This window comes from Polypterus senegalus, chromosome 18, assembly GCF_016835505.1.
Source record: "Polypterus senegalus isolate Bchr_013 chromosome 18, ASM1683550v1, whole genome shotgun sequence".
Lineage (NCBI taxonomy): Eukaryota > Metazoa > Chordata > Cladistia > Polypteriformes > Polypteridae > Polypterus > Polypterus senegalus.
Genome location: NC_053171.1, coordinates 74,082,751 through 74,100,901, shown reverse-complemented (window position 1 = coordinate 74,100,901; position 18,151 = coordinate 74,082,751). Strand labels below are relative to the sequence as shown.

Below are 18,151 nucleotides of genomic sequence, written 5' to 3'. Positions count from 1 at the left end.
AGTCACCTCTAAATGTAGCACAGGGAATGTCAGTTAACATAATATTAATAATTATTGACAAAAAAACTTTTGGGTAATTCTCCTTTTTCTATAATATCCTCACATTTCGAGTGGAAGCATTTTTGAGATCTTGGCGTATTTGGTTTTTCTACTGCGGTGGGATTTACCCTTAAATATTTAAATATCAAAATGGCCTGTCTTAGTGGATATCTACTGGCCTAGATGTCCAATTGTACCAAATTTCAGCTTTTTAACTAATGTAGTAAATAGTGCTTTTGCTGCTAAGTGAGTTATTGAGTTATTCAACTTTACACTCTGTAAATATTTTAATAAGGAGACAAAACACAAAAAAACATTTGGGGTACCACTTTGGTAACCCCGTATACTTGAAGTTTTGGATGTGAGAAAATAACACATCTTTACAGAGACGAGTCCAATGCAGAACTGATGGAAGGAAGGTGAGTGTTGGCTTATGAGTAGAGACAACAGGAAGGTGCAGGTCAAGGATGTGACATCAGGGGGATGTCAGTCATCCGGTCTGAAGAGGGAGAAAGAGAGAAAGGATTAGAGAACAAGGCCAACCCCTCATTCGGTGGGTAATCACACTTACTCAAGCCTGTAAGCTGTCCCCCATGCGTGTATGTATGTATGTATGTGTATATATCATGGCCTGCAGAGGGCATCCCAGCTCCCCAAACTCGACACAGACAGACGCAGACAAAAGTTCCAGCAAAGCACAGGCTTTTATTCCACTGTGGGAAACTCTTTCAATCGTTTACCGCCTGTATAGTACAGTTACAATGCACACAGCACTTCCGTTTCTTCTTCTTCTTTTCTCTCTCTGTCTCTCTGCTTCCTTCTCCACTCCTCCACCAGCAAAGCACAGGCTTTTATTCCATTGTGGGAAACTCTTTCAATCGTTTACCGCCTTTATAGTACAGTTACAATGCACACAGGACTTCCGTTTCTTCTTCTTCTTTTTTCTCTCTGTCTCTCTGCTTCCTTCTCCACTCCTCCACCAGCAAGCTTTGTCCCTCTTCCTCCCAACTCTGGCTCCATGAATGGAGTGAGGTGGTCCCTTTAATGCTGCTCCAATATGAGTGTGGTGGAAGCCCAATGTAGTAGAGCTCTGCAGCTCCTGCAGCACCTCCTGGTAGCACCCAGTGAACCCAAAAGGGCTTCGTCGAACTCCAGAACCTATGAAGCCCTTTTGGAGTCCGAGGCAGCATTGGAAACCAGGGGGGAGGCCATCTAGTGCTCCGGTGGAGGTAATGCCTTCTGCCTTTTCTCTCCCCCAACCTTCCATTGTAAAGACATCCCGACCAGGTTAGGGCCCTGGCTGTCCACCACGATATGTATATATATAGACATGTGCATGTATATACTACATAGCGTTCTCCAGCTTGTCTAATTCAGTGCATTAAGCTAATCCCATCAGTACTGGGTGCAAAGCAGAAAGCAACCCCAGGTGAAGCAACAGCGACCAGCATTGGGCTGTTTTAAAGTCACCAATCAACCTGTCACACGTGACTTTGGGTTGTGGGAGAAAAACTAGAGCACCTGGAGGAAAACCAACAAAGATTTAAAGAGAATAGGAAAACTGCACATAAACCACAACCTGGTGCAGGAGTTCAATCTTAAACATTGGATATATGAGGAAACAGTATTAGCCATTGCACCACCTATACACACACCAGCATACAACATAACTGGCTCATACTTGAGTTAAATTAAAAAACGACTGTAATGTAAGAAGATCATAACGCCATGTGAATTAAAGTTAAATGAGGAAATAAAGCTAATCTTTAGCCAGGTAGCAATTAGAAACAATCCTCCAGTTTAAATACACCTATTAAAAACAACAGGATGCGTTATTTTATAGTATCTCTATATATTGTAAGACGCTAGGGGTCGCTGTTGCCCCTTTAAACCCAACAGAGAGATTTACAGGACACATGTTAAAAGTACGAAGAAGTATTTTTAATTCTTTTCTGCCCCCCCAAGCACCACAGCCACAGTAAACAGGCAAGTAAATAAGCACAATACACAAATCTCTCTCTCTCTATTTTCACCTTCACACCTCCCAGCAAGCTCTGTCCACCTCCACCCGACTCACAGCAGTCCTTTTTATTGTCCTCGACACAGAAGTGCTTCTGTCCTTCCATTCACGTGACTTGCTAGCACTGCCAGGTCAGAAGGAGAACTCAAGTTTTCTTCAGCCCAGTCACGGGGACGAAAGCCCAGATGTACTTGCAGGCTATGGGTGAGACGTGACTCCCCAGGTTCTTTTGCAGCATCCCCTGGCAGAACCCATGGTACCCAGCAGAGCTGTGGTATTAAACTGCATGTCCTGTAGTGCCCTGCGGGAAACCAGGGCACCGCTGCCATCCAGGGAGGCTGCCATCTAGCGTCTTGGGGGAAGTAGTGTCCCAAAGAGGCTGCCTTGACCCATCCTTCCACTCTGTGGGCGTCCCGCCCGGGTTGAGCTGCCGGCCTTCTATCACAATAGATAAAATCGAACATCTGTCTGTCTGTAAGTCTGCCCTATTTTCACGAGAGAACTACTTACGGTGCAGATTTATTTGTGCGAATCCGAGAAACACACAGCGGGCCGAGGGGAGGTGGCCGGGGCTCTCCTCACTCACGCGCCAGCCTCAGGGTGTACCCTACCTCCACTTAGCTAGCAAACGAGAAAACTACTTAACGGATTTAGATGGGGCTTTTTTCTATAATTTGCTTGAGCACCTCAGTTGATTTTGCGTCGTATGCAGGAGCGATATATTTGCACTAATCCAAGACAGAGGCTAAGGGCAGAGAGGATGGGGAAGCGTGACGTCAGGAGTGGAGAGCCGGGCATGGCCAGCCTCACTCACGTGCCAGCCTCCATTCAAATCGTTCTACCTCTGGCCACGTTTTAGAGTGGACCTTGTCTCCGCTTAGCTAGCGATGCCTGTTTGTGTATTGACTTTTAAAGTTTGTCCTGTTTCAGTACTACACGGGTGGAGCCACGGGGGATGGCTGGTATCAAATAAAAATAAACCAAGCCCTAGACAAACATAATGCATTATGTTCTTTCCAATTTGGTTAAATGAAAACCAACTTTAAAGGCTTTGCTGGCCTTTCCAATTCAAATGTATTCTCTGTTTCGGTGTATTTAGCACTGCCTCTTGGGTAGGCTCCCTAATTCTTAGACACGTGAACTACACGAGTTGGGCTTTGGTAGACCCTCAGGTAGGATGTGGCTGAAAAAGAGTGATGACTGTCTCTCTCTGGATTCCTGTGGGCCTAATGTCTTTCCTGACGTACAACTTTACAACTGAAAGTCTCCCTGGCTTTATAACTTGTACTTCTTTGGAGTCAATTAAGAAAAAGCAGAAAGACTTGTGACAACAACCCCCTGCTACACTTTCACTACGTCAAGATAATACACCCTAGACAAGGTCTCTTCGTTACAGTGTTAGGTCTTGTAATGATACAGATGGCAGGCAAAAAACCCCTCCTGGTCATCATCTGTCTTTTGCTTTCTTCTAGAGTGACTTGGTCCATGACCAGTATAAATTGTTGGCATGATATTTCACTTATCCCATTGCCTAATTTATGTCTAGTGTTCCCTTGTCAGTCTCTGCATATCTTTGTTCCTTTTGTGAAAACTAATGGCGGTGGTATATCACAGAACATGCCAATCTTTCAAAGAGGTTGGTCAACGCAGAACCCAGGCATGTTTGGGTCTGGTAAAAGAAGTTAGGCCTGAATTCTGAGGTACCCTGCAGATGACCACAGCACAAACATTGGCAAACCAATGGTGGACATTTTGGCTTTTGGATTTACTATATGTTTGTTTAGTGGAAGTTGTACAAAAAAGTGACATGAATTCTTGTTTGTTTGTTCTTCGTTTCTCTTTGTGCAATTTCTTGTATTAGGAATTTGTTACTTTTCGCATACCTCTTGGGGTCAAAGTGCAGGGGCAACCATTGTACAGCGCCCCTGGAGCAAGTGCTGGTTAAGTGCACTCCTCAAGGATCTTTTTTAGCATTAGCAGGGATTTGAACCAGCCACCTTCTAGATACCGGCGCAGATCCTTAGCCTCGGAGCCATTCTCAATATGATCTCAGTAGACTAAGGTCGAATTCTAATTCTAAAGGTCTAAAGTCTAATTCGCTTGCATTTTCACATCATGTGTACAGCTTAAATATTTGTGGTTTTATTATCTGTTGCACTTTATATTGTCGAAGACATATGAAGTTGCAGGTTTGAGTAATGGAGGTGACCCGATTCAGATATGCAGAATAGTGTATAGGGTTTATTTCCATTCTGTGTAACGGCCAGAGTAACATAAGAGTTCCATATATATATATATTGTAATGTTCAGTGTAGTAAATAAAACAAACGTTAAATGTGAGTAGCCTCATAGGACTGAGTCCAACACAAGACTGTCACAGGGAAGAATAGGTGGCTCTTTTATAGGAATAGGAGGACCATCTAGACGAGGAGGGAGGAAATCACGTCATCAGATATGCAGTGTAGTGTATAATGGCCTGAGTACCATAAGAGATCATATAGAAGTCTGTCCATTCTTACCTCTGTGTTGCTTCCTTTCGCTTTTCATGTTCCGTCCCAACAAGTTAGTTTCTTTTCATATTAGCCTCCTGACTTACAAACCTGTTTGCTTACTCCTTATATTTATTTGCTAATAATAACCTTTCATAGGGCACACTTTTACAATTTCGTTGGACAGAAGTGGCAGAGGTTAAGCACAATGAGTCAATGATAGACCAAAGTCAGAGCCAGAGAATCTTCCTTAATCAGTGTGCTTGTGCCAAGGAAGACCTAAAACACTTTGAGAGAGACACATCTGGAAGGCTGCCTGATAATCAGAAACAAATCAATTCTCCTTCTTTGCTCCAAGGAGTATCGTCGATCAAAGTCCCCCTTTAGATATTATCCTTCATGCTTTATATTTATAGTGCTTGATTCACCTCAGCAAAGTAGCCAAGACCCCTTGAGACCACCCACTTGAGCCTCACTGCACTCCTCACTGAAGACGATGTAAGTAAGCACACTCTCCCTTACTTCTTTACCTGCCAATCACTTCAGCATTTCTTGCTCTTTTCTCCATTTTTTCATTTCCTACATCACATCAAACCTTTCCTTTGTTCTTTATTTCATACAACACCAAGGTTTTCATTTGTTCTTTTTCCACCTTAACACTTAACCTATTCATTTCCTTTCACGTAAGAAATGAAACCTCCTTCCTAACAAGGGCGCAACTTTAAAGCCTTTGCAGATCCTTTCTAAAACAAAACAAAATCGATCTCTTTCAGTATTTTTTACTTCAAGAAATGCTTTAACAAAGCCAGTCGTGTAACAAGAGGCTATCACTGGCACACATGCTGTGTCCGGCAATGCCAGGAAGGCAGAAGTGAGACAAACAACAGTAACAACAAAGCTAAAGAACACATGCCAGTCAGTCCATTGTCTTAGGCCTCCCAAAACAAGATTTTAGGAACTTTTGCAAATTTATTAAAAATGAAAGATAAAATAAAATAAAAGTATTTAGACCTTGTGCTGTGACATTTGAATTTTGGCTCAAGTGCATCTTATTATATTAATTATCATGGTTTGTAAACCATGTTTAGTGGTGTAGATAGATAGATAGTGTAGAAAGACAAGGACAAAAGATAAAGATCTGGGGGGGATCTGCCCCGTATATTGTAATGTTCGCTGTAATAAAGAAAACAAACATTAGATGAGAGTAGCCTCACTGGACTGAGTCCAACACAAGACTGCCACAGGGAAGAATAGGTGGCTCTTTTATAGTTGAAGGAAAGGAAGAGGAGGACCGTCTAGACAAGGAGGGAGGAAATTTTGTTATCAGGGGTGTGTTTTGTAGCTGGTAGGAAGTGGATGAGATCTTATTTGTTCCTGCAAGGAAGGAGAAAAGGCATTAGTGTGCATTATTAGCCCCACATATCGGTACTTCTGAATCAACCAGACCCTGCTGCTGCCTCCCATGCGTGCATGTGTGACAATAGACAGATAGTGTGGCACACGGCTGGGGGTTTTACCCAGCCAGGACGCCCAGGAGGACCAGAGGAGGGCTTGTGCCTCCTCCAGACTACGAGGGAGCGACCGCCCTGGTTGTGTTGGGGACCACGGGTAGAGGGCTTGGAAGCCCAACCCTGTAGAGGCCCGTGGTCACCGCCAGGGGGTGCCCCAATGCCTTGGGAGCCCTGGACCTCAGCAATTCTGCCACACCAGGAGGGCTTCCGGTTACACAGCTGGTGCTTCCGCCACACGGGGGTGTGTCAGCGGAGGCTCCTCAGGAAGCACCTGGAGCCCATCCGGGGGTGCATAAAAGGGGCCGCCTCCCTCCATTCGATGGCGAGAGTCAGGTGGAAGTGGACGGAGCTCGGAGGAGAGGAGTGGAGGCGGTCTGAAGACTGAAAGGCATTATTGTGCGACCAGGACTGAAAGGGGTGATTGGTGCTGAGGCTCTGGGTTTGTGCACTTTACTGTAAATAAGACTGTAAATAAACGTGTGTGTGGTGAAACCAGCATGTCTACCTGTCTGTGTCCGGGCTGTACCCCATGATAGATAGATAGATAGATAGATAGATAGATAGATAGATACTGTGAGGAATGGCAAGGATTCTTACCTAGCCAGGAAGCCTTTAACTGGGAACTGGGGAAGACGGCATACAGAAGACAGTGTCTCCCCCAGACTGCCAGATGGCAGCTCTCCTAGATTGCGGCAGCGCCAAGGATTCCCACAGGGCACCATGGGAATTGAAATTGTTCAACTCAGCCCTGTTGGGTTCTGTGGGGACTAATGAACCCTACTTATGGAGCTCTCACTTCCTCAGCCAAGCCTTTGGGACACCTGAAGTACTTCTAGGGATTACTCAAAGGGTGCTGCTTACCACTGCTTGGGGAGCCAGAGTTGGGAGGAAGGAGGACAAAGCTCGCTAAGAGGAGTGGAGGAGGCAGAGAGGTGATGAAGAGAAAGAGAGAGAAGAAGAGACAAAGAGATGCTGTGTTCTGGCTGTATTGTGCCTTTGCTACAGTGTTTGTAGTTGTGGCTGTGGTGGGAAATACTTACAGAGGAAGTGTTTCCCACAATAACATCTCTTTATTCATTTTATACCAGTGTCTGAGGCTCTCTGTGCTGGTTTTTGGGAGCTGTAGTCCCCACTATAGTCCACAATACATTCACACACACACATATACATACACAGACTGTGAGGAAAGGCAATAATTGAGACTTAAATGCTTCACATTAAAACTGCATAATGGAAAATGGGTTAAAAATTCTGTACTTTCCATGGGATGTACACAAATATAGCAGTAAGGCTAGCAACAAGGCTTCTAGTTTTTATCTAGCCCTGGGAGTATTTGTAACTTTACAGTAATATATTAGCAGGCAGTAATTTAAATTTGTCTCTTTAGTCACTTGTCAGTTTTGTATATTTATTTTATATACAGCACATTGCTTATTTTGTGGGCCTTTTTGGAAGTACTGTATGAGTCTGCCAGGTAAGTTTAAACCATTCAGTGATCATCACAGTACAATATTATGTTCAATTATTGGATTTGTGAAACACATAAAAACTCACAGTTCCATTACAAAATAAATAGGGAGCGCATGGTCCTGTAAAATGGCTGCATATTCTTTGGGCATTTTATTTCCATATACGTAGAGCAATCATCACACCTTATTACACAGAATGGCTGAACACACCATTACAGATCAAACAGCACGTTTATCAATTGGCAAAAGATGTTTTGAGTTAAAACCATCCTTTTGAATTCCCCAGACATAAACCCATGCAAATGTAGGAGATAGGGAGCAAGATGAGCCTGCAGATGATATTTTTTACTTGTTCAGGAGTGCAGGTTTTGGGCTTTTAACACCAGGATTTGCATCTTTGTGGCTTAGCCTTTGCATTAATTGTGATGTCTGTTATGCTTGCGACATTCAGTTTTTGTTGAAGGTGGTTCCAAGCGGTTCTGATTCAGTTCTGTGATCATTTTTGACACTGCACTTTTGTTGCGCAATATCAACTATTCTGTGAAGAGTCCATATATCCTTGCCAGAGAGTTTCAACTTGCGTTTGCTGATGCAGTTTGCCTGTGTTTTACATGATGCTGACATTAATTTTGAGACTGATCCCCTTTATACGTGTAACAATGTTTATGAACAATGTACCGGCAGTTTGGCCTCTTTGAAACTTTGTTAGTCAGCCTGTGTTGTTCGCATATCAAAGAGCTAATTGTCAAAACTCCTTTAGGGCTGATACAGACTACTGATTGGCTATCACCCTATCAGGACTCACCTTTGTAGCGTCTTTTGTAACTGAGGTTGAGTTCCTTTTTGGTTAAGCACTTTCTTATGTGGTGTTTTTGTTAATTTAAGTGTGAAGATTTGTTAATAAACTCAAAAAAAATTAGGGTTAGGGTTAGGGTTAGAGTTAGGAACACATTGAAAACACGTCAGATCTCGATGGGAGAAAAAATCCTGCTGTCAGTCTCTTCTGATGTCGACTGGGTAATGTGTTAGCAACGAAAGGATGTCACATCATTTGATGGAAATGAAAATGATCAACCTACAGTGGGCTGAATTCAAAGACACCCCGAAAATCAAAGTGAAAAAATGAGGTGGTAGGCAGGCCAGTGGCGTAGCGTGGGCTTTCGTCGCCTGGGGCCGACCGGAAATTTGCCGCCCCTCTATTTAGTTATTCTTAAAAAAAATAGACAAAATAAAAAAAAGCTGCATTAAATTTTTTTATTGATTAAAAATTTACTTTTCGTATTTTTTTAATAGCAAAATCTTTTATACAATTGTCAATATCAATATGTATGTCATGTTCAATTGCCAGAATAGCTAAATTTGTTAGCCTTAACGTGGACATAGTTGATCTGAGATAATTTTTGATTAATTTGAGCTTAGAGAAGCTTCTCTCGCAACTAGCATTACTAATGGCAGGTGTTAAAAAAATTCTCAACATTATGACAATGTTTGGTAAACCATCTTCAAGTTTGGACTCAATAATATATTTTAATAAACTCAGAGAGCGGACCTAATGAGTTCTTTTACAGTCTGGGTCTGTTGCAGCTACAAAAGCTTGTAGGCGTCGCAGCTCAAGTAGAAATTCTTCTTTATTAATGTCTTGAGGAGCTTGGTCTAAGTTAAGCTCGTCCCTGCTCAATATCACTTCAGGTCTTAAAAATCATATTTTTGCGCTAGATTTTGCAACTGTTGGAATCTTTCTCGAATTTCAGCAGATACTCTGTCTATTGAAAATTCACTTAGGTAGGTTTTATCGTCACTAGATACTGTCGTAGATTGACTCTACAATGCGCTGTAAAAACGTCTGAGAAAATTTCTATTGCACCACCTGCTTCACCTGCCACCCTTTCCGTAGCCGCGCTGTCTGCTTGGCTTGAATCAGCGCGGTGCGCGATTTGCAGTTTCAAATATACCTATATTTTTTAAAATTTAAATATCATGGTGATTGCCGTGCCTTTTGATCGCCGCCGGAATGGCCCCTCGGCACCCCCCTCGCTACGCCACTGAGGCAGGCTAGTCCATTTTGACGAAATTTCATTGCTGCAACTCCAAATCGTACTCATTAGTTTGTATGGCCCCCGTGTGCTTGAATGCATAGATAGATAGATAGATAGATAGATAGATAGATAGATAGATAGATAGATAGATAGATAGATAGATAGATAGATACTTTATTAATCCCAAAGGGAAATTCACATGCCTGACAACATCATTTGAGGGGCATGCTCCTAATGAGTCGACGGATGGTGTCCTGGGGATCTCCTTCCAGATCTGGACCAAGGCATCACTGAGCTCCTGGACAGTCTGAGGTTCAACCTGGCGTCGTTGGATGGACTGAAACATAATGTCACACCCAGAGGTGTTCTATTGGATTGAGGTTAGGTGAGTGAGCGTGGGGGCCAGTCAATGGTATCAATTCTTTCATCCTCCAGGAACTGCCTGCATACTGTCGCCACATGAGGCCAGGCATTGTCAGGCACCAGGAGGAACCCAGGACCCACTGCACCAGCATAGGGTCTGACAATGGGTCCAAGAATTTCATCCCGATACCTAATGGCAGTCAAGGTGCCGTTGTCTAGCCTATAGAGGTCTGTGCATCCCTACATGGATATGCCTCCCTAAACTGTCACTGACCCACCACCAAACTGGTCATCCTGAACGATGTTACAGGCAGCATAACATTCTCCATGGCTTCTCCAGACCCTTTCACGTCTGTCACATGTGCTCAGGGTGAACCTGCCAATTCTGGTATTCTATGGCAAATGCCAATCAAGCTCCAGGCAGTGAGCACAGGGCCCACTAGAGGATGTTGCGCTCTCAGGCCACCCTCATGAAGTCTGTTCCTGATTGTTTGGTCAGACCAGTGGCCTGCTGGAGGTCATTTTGTAGGCTCTGGCAGTGCTCATCCTGTTCCTCCTTGCCCAAAGGAGCAGATGCTGGTCAGTCCTGCTGATGGGTTAAGGACCTTCTATGGCCCTGTCCAGCTCCCCTAGAGTAACTGCCTGTCTTCTGGAATCTTCTCCATGCCATTGAGACTGTGCTGGGAAACACAGCAAACCTTCTTGCAATGGCACGTGGTATTGATATGCCATCCTGGAGAAGTTGGACTACCTGTGCAACCTCTGTAGGGTTCAGGTATGGCCTCATGCTACCAGGAGTGACACTGACTGTAGCCAAATACAAAACAAGTGATGAGGAGGGAAAAATGTCAGTGGCCTCCCTCCACCTGTTAAACCATTCATTCCTGTTTTGGGGGTCGTCTCATTGTTGCCCCTCTAGTGCACCAAAGCAGCTGAAACTGATTAACAAGCCCCTCTGCTGCTTAACTGACCAGATCAATAGCCCACAAGTTTCATTGACTCGATGCTATACTCTCATTCAAAAGGGTTCCTTTAATTTTTTTGAGCAGTATATAACATTTGAAGGTTTTAGACTTCCTGGTGGGGTAACGTTGAGTAACATTGCATCGTCTCTACTTTGAATTAATTCTTCACTGGCAATTCACCTCCACTACCCAGTGTCGTCCATTAACTTAACAGCTCCTCATTCCGATCACCCCAACTGCTTTTAGTCACAATGAAGCTACACATCCATTACTGCATGTGCCAAACAGCTGTCTCCCTCTGCTTTCCAGAGTCTTGCAGACACCAAAGCTTGAAAGAAAGAAAAAAAAAGGCATCAAGGATGGAGAATATTTTGTACCAAATCAGACAACTCATTCATTCTAATTGTTTTATTTATTTATTTTTAGAAAGTCATTCCTTGTATTCTGTTGGTGTCCTTTTGTTTTGGGGAATGTGATCTGACTCAGCTCTAGGCATTCATCCATTTAGCTTATCTTTCATACGCTTTCTGCTTTCCTATGAAAATCTTTTTTTCATCTCGACGAGTCCCGTTTTTCATGCAGCATTTGAATACGGTTTTTGGTGCCGGGAAGCTTCCATCATTTATAAGAGCCATGTCTACTGCAGCTGTTGCCAGAATTTTAGATGTAGGTAGAATTAATTAAATGAAGAGATTCTCCTCAAGCTAATCCAATTAAAGTGCCAGTGTTAAAGTTGGCATCCACTAACTATCCCAGTGGAAAAAAAATTAAAAATCCGCAGTTGTGTGCTATTTATGTTTTTTGTATTTCTGGCTGAAACTGAATGATTTAAATGTGCACATGAGACACATCTCTGTTGTGCCATACCTGACCCACAGAGCATTGATTTGAACTGAAGGATCAGCCAAAGTGCCACATATCCATATAAACAAAACCTTCAAAATACCAGTCATGGGGGCCAAATCCCATCCTGGCAACCGAAAACAGGTCATATTGTCCCTCATGCACAACCAAACTTAACTTGCCATCTTTATGAGTCACTGGAGAAAAACCCACCCAGCCATGGGGAGAAAATGCAAACTCCACCCAGACGACATCGGAGTCGGCAAGTCAAATCCTGGGCGGTGGATCTGTTAGACGGCCGTAGTTTGTCACCAGTATTATTATTTAAATAAACCTTTTCATTTGTTTTCTGTTTTATTATATACAAAAAAACTCTTTGGAGCAGAGTCTCCTGTTGCACAATTCTCTCAGTCAGATGAGGGTTGAGTGCTGAGTTTTATGGATTGCTGTGCAAATTTATTACAGTTGTTTTTTTTTTTTGATCGAACTGTATTTTGTCAAAATGTTTTGTTCTTTACATAAAACGAAACAATATATATTTATTGCATATGTGATTAGTTTAATGTATATGTGCTAATGCGGGCAGCACGGTGGCGCGGTGGATAGCGCTGCTGCCTCGCAGTTAGGAGACCCATGTTCGCTTCCTGGGTCCTCCCTGCGTGGAGTTTGCATGTTCTCCCCGTGTCTGCTTGCGTTTCCTCCCACAGTCCAAAGACATGCAGGTTAGGTGGATTGGCGATTGTCCCTAGTGTGTGCTTGGTGTGTGTGTGTGTGCCCTGTGGTGGGCTGGCACCCTGCCGGGGGTTTGTTTCCTGCCTTGCACTCAGTGTTATCTAGGATTGGCTCCAGCAGACCCCTGTGACCCTGTAGTTAGGATATAGCGTGTTGGATAATGGATGGATGGATGTGCTAATGCTTGCTGGGATAGGCTACAACATCTGGATTAGCAGGTTTGGGAAAATAACTGGACATAATAAGGACAGAATTGAGGGTGCAGAGGTGATTGAGCCACTGGGGTCAAGTGATTATAATATAATACAGTGGTCAGTGTTTAGGAAGAGACTGAAACGTGTTACATATAATGCAGGACAGGTACATACCTAAATCTGAAATTAGCAGGAAATAAAAAAACAAAAAACTCCGCAGTCAGTTGATAAAGAGTTGAAAAAGAAGATGCAAAGGAACAAAAAAGACAAATAAGGCATATAAGACTAATAACTTCAATGTGAACCGTAAGGCATATGAAAACACGAGGGCAACCATTAAGAAGGATATTAGGGTGACTTAAAGACAAAGAAGAATGTAGCAGATAAGGTGAAAAATGACCCAAAGAGATTCTTTCACTATTTTAGTCAAGGAGGAGATGAAGTGCATCAGGAATAATAAAGGGGAATTAAAAGATACAGACAGTGAAATGGCAGATGCTCTTAACTCGCATTTTTCTGAGATCTTCACAAGTGAGGAAGTAGACAACCTCCTAGTGGTAAACGGGACTACTAAGGAGGTACTGAATAATTTAGAAATAGTAGAGGGTGAAGTGCTGCTCAGATTAAATAGGCTGAAATCAAACAAATCACCAGGACCAGATAATATTTACCCTCAAGTTCTTAAGGAGGCTAACAAGTACAGATAGCAACCTTTGACGTATATTTTTAGGAAGTCACTGCACAGTGGGGAAATTCTGAAGGACTGGAAAATGGCAAATATTATCCTGTTAAATAAAAAGGGTGACTGGGCAGATCCACGAAACCATAAGCCAGTAAGCTTAACGTGCATTAGAGGAAAATTAATGGGAAAAATTTTAAAGGATACGATTGAGCAACACTTGGTAAGAACAGGAGTTTTTACTAAACAGTCAGCATGGGCTCAGAAGAGGGAGGTTGTGTTTTACTAACATGCTGGAATTTTATGAGGAAGCAACAAAAGGACACGATCAACGTGAGCATATGATATTATTTATCTGGACTGAGAGGTTGGGCATCAAACTATAAGAAGTGGGAGTTCAGGGTGTTGTGTGTAAATGGGTATAAAATTGGCTCAGACACGGGAAGCAGAGGGTGATGTTAAGAGTGGTGTCCAGCAGGGGTCGGTGCTAGGGCTGCTGTTATCTATACTAATAAAAGGCAAAGCCCTCACTCACTCACTCACTCACTGACTCACTCACTCACTCACTGACTCACTTACTCACTCGCTCACTCACTCACTGACTCACTCACTCACTCACTCACTCACTCACTCACTCACTCACTCATCACTAATTCTCCAACTTCCCGTGTAGGTAGAAGGCTGAAATATGGCAGGCTCATTCCTTACAGCTTACTTACAGAAGTTGGTCAGGTTTCATTTCGAAATTCTACACGTAATGGTCATAACTGGAACCTATTTTTCTCCATATACTGTAATGGACTTTAGCTCGATGGCCGTGGCGGGCGGAGCTGCGTGTGTCACATCATCACACCTCCCACGTAATCACGTGAACTGACTGTGAACGCAGTGCGTAGAAAAGAAGGAAGAGCTCCAAAGAGCGCTGAAGAAAAACCGCATACAAGCATATTCATAAGTGCAGCTACTGCTGAAACAAAGCACGGTGTAAACCGTAAGTTTAAATTAAGTTTATAGACACGGTCCCGCTGCCGTTTGTCATGCCTTCGACGAATACTTTATTCGCGAAATACAAGTTTAATGAGAAGACACGAGGTATAAACGAGACTTTGGATCACTTTGTAACGGAGTTAAAATTGCTGTTGCGAGAAACTTTTAAGTGCCGGGTCTTAGCCAACATTAAATAAAGCCGTGGATATCGCAACATCACACAAGAGAGCAGCTCATGTGAACTGACTGAACGCAGTACGAGTGATCACTTCCATGCATCAAACCTGTTCAAAAAACGCATTACACAATTGACAAGGTAGGAAAAGAATATGCTCCGAGCTGAGCTCCACAGCTAACGCCGTCTTGCGGAAACAACTTCGTCAAATTGCCACCAAATACTCACAGAAAAATCCACAAGTTAATACACACGCTGTCTCTAGAGTTTCTCCACACTCAATGTATTCCTCGCATCCCCTTTATACCCTCTGATCTCCCATTTCAATTCAGATGCCTCCAATTTCCAGTAAGGCTCTGCTGTGCGATGACAAGTAATAAGTCTCAGGGACAGACCCTACAAAAGGTTGCCATTGATTTGAGGCAAGATTGCTTTTCTCCTGGACAACTATACGTTACATTCTCAAGAGTGAGCTCACGCAGCTTCGTCATATTACAACCAGAGTGCTGAACTGACAATGTGCTATATAAAGAGAACTATAACAATCGTAATAAACGAACAATGGCCTTATTAAATAGAAAGGCAGCTTCCTTGGCAAAGCAAAGAAAAAGGATGGCCTTATACAGTATGTTGTTCGTTTATAAAACAGCGGAGAAGCTGTGTAAAGGCTGCTTCACAAAAAACCAGCGGAGCGCCTTATATGAGCAGGCAGTCAGCTAAAGAAGGGAATCAATAAATATCTATAATCGTAATAAACGAACAAAAAATAGCGTACAAGCCGCGGATTAAATAAAGGAAATGGGTACCTGAACAGTAAAGTAAGTCTCGAATAGCTACATAATAACTGTAACAATCGTAATAAACGAACAATAAAACAGTACAGAACCGCGAAGCAAGGAGAAACGATGGCCTAATATGGCGTTCATTTATAAAGCAGCAGAGAAGCTGTGTGAAGGCAGCTACACAAAAAAACAGCTGAGCGCCCCACTCTGAATATATTCCTTGCATACCCGTTATACCCTCTGATCTCCCATTTCAATTCAAATGCCTCAAATTTCCAGTAAGGCTCTGCTTCGCGATGACAATTAATAAGTCTCAGGGACAGACCCTACAAAAGGTTGCCATTGATTTGAGGCAACATTGCTTTTCTCCTGGACAACTATACGTTGCATTCTCAAAAGTAAGCTCAGTGCACAGCTTGGTCATATTACAACCGGACTGCTGAACTGACAACATGGTATACAAAGAGATCCTTAACAGATAGTTATTGGTATATTTTTCCTCAGTTTAAAAAGGTTTTCTTTTCTTCTTAATAAAAATTTTAAAGCAGTTCTTCATCGCTACAAAGCGCGGGGATTTTGCTTTATACAGTATATATATATGTAGATATGTGTATATATGTATGTATGTATGTGTATATATACAGTATGTTGATATATGTATATATATATGTAGATATGTGTATATATGTTATGTATATATATATGTAGATATGTATATATATGTATATATTCCGATTGGTATATATTCACTCAGTTTAAAAGGTTTTCTTTTCTTCTTAATAAAAATTTTAAAGCAGTTCTTCATCGCTACAAAGCGCGGGGATTTTGCTTTATACAGTATATATATATGTAGATATGTGTATATATGTATGTATGTATGTGTATATATATATATATATATATATGACAGCAACACTCATAACAGTGACAAAACAATTACATTGACAATCATGTTACGTTATTTTTAAAATGTTTCCTTTTCTTTTCATAACTTCTTTAACACACTACTTCTCTGCTGCTAGTTTAAATATATATAAATGATTTCGACAACAATCTGCCTGATGGGTATTTTGCTAGTTTTAAATATATATAAATGATTTCGACAACAATCTGGTTACATTTGCAGGTGATACCAAGCTAGGTGGACTGGCAGATTATCTAGATTCTGTTGAATCATTAAAGAGGGACTTGGACAGCACACGGGCTTGGGCAGGTTTGTGGCAGATAAAATTTAATGTAAGTAAATGTAGGAAGTAAAGGTTAGGTTTGAATACACAATGGGAGGTCTGAGAATCTTATGAGAAGTATTTAGGAGTCATAGTGGACTCTAAGCTATCAACTGGCAGATGGTGTTCAGAAGCCATTAAGAAGGCAAACAATACGTCAGGTTATATAGCGCCTTGATGTGTGGAGTACAAGTCACAGGAGGTTCTGCTCAGCCTTTATAACACACTGGTGAGGTCTCATCTGGAGTACTGTGTGCAGTTTTGGTCTCCAGGCTACAAAATGAACATAGCACAAGAAAATCTCCAGAGAAGAGTGACAAGGCTGATTCCAGGGCTACATGGAAATGAATTATGAAGAAAGATTAAAAAAGCTGAGACTTTTCAGTTTAAGCAAATGAAGATTAAGAGGATTGTAGGGTGCTGGAGCTGGCAACAACAGACCCAAAGCTGGAAGAAGCTCTGGTTGAGATGGCTGTCCTTCACAAGATCTACTTGCAAACCTACAGGACCAGCCAGTGTGTGCTTTGAGGCGTGACAGCATCCTTAGTGGGTGATAGCGGAAGGACGGCTCCATATTATTAGACAGTAGCAGCATTTGATAATATTATAACATCATTCAAAGTCTGTTCAGTCCACAGTGTTGTATATCACATTCTAATATTATAACTGCCTCATCAGGAAATGGACATCAGTAAATGTCTGCCAGAAAGAATCAGTACGCCATCCACCGTTCTGAAAAGCAACATGCTCTGAAAGTCACGCTTCATTATGTTTCATCAAGGCGTATCTCTAATGCACTTAGTAACGATATGCAGGTGTACAACAGTGTTGGATTTTTCAAAATGTATAAGGTGCTGCTTTGATAAAAATGTTGTGTCATCAGTTAATTTCAGATTTAGTGTCACACGCACACAGTGCAATCAAGCTGCTATCGACACGTTTATCTATCACAGAGCAGGTTGTCACTGTCTTCACCTGGCCTGAAACTCACAGTGTTGGTTATGAAAAATGTAACGTCACATACAGTTACAGACAGAATTTGTTTCACATGCGATTTTCCAAATCTCAGGAAATGGACCAAATGGGGACCAGTGTCTTTTGAAAATTCAACATGGCTAAACACAACTCAATGATGAGACAAAAAGACTTATAGATTTATACATTAACAAATAATGTACAGGTAGTGTAACTTAGCTGAGAAGAAAACGCTGTAGCTGCAGCCTTAGATTCGATCCCACTTTTTCAAGTGATATTTAACCTTTGTGCACAATGATAGAGGCATCCTCCCATCATCCCCAGTGCACTCCTGCTGCCTAATAGGAACTGTAGTTTCCGCATTGGCGAGATGAAAATATGGGGGAAAAGTGTTTTTATATGTACTGAACTAAGCACCTTTCTTCTTAAGGTATAGTGCAAGGTCTAAAACTGGGACCTATGAGATGGACTTGGGAGTCATAGTGGACTAGACACTGTTTACGTCATGACAATGTACAGAAGCCACCAAGAAGGCTAATACGATGTTATGTTACATTAGCACCCCTAACGTGTGGAGTACAAGTCCAAGGAGGTTATGCTGAAGCTGCGTAATGCACTGGCGAGGCCTCGTCTGGAGTACTGTGTACAGTTTTGGTTTCCATATTA

The 18,151-nt window shown here is 42.3% G+C and overlaps 1 protein-coding gene across 3 annotated transcripts in view; it reads left to right on the top strand.

Moving 5' to 3' along the window:
- cadm3 (cell adhesion molecule 3) overlaps nt 1-18,151 on the top strand; it is a 197,722-nt gene that overhangs the window by 167,529 nt on the left and 12,042 nt on the right. The window lies entirely within an intron of this gene.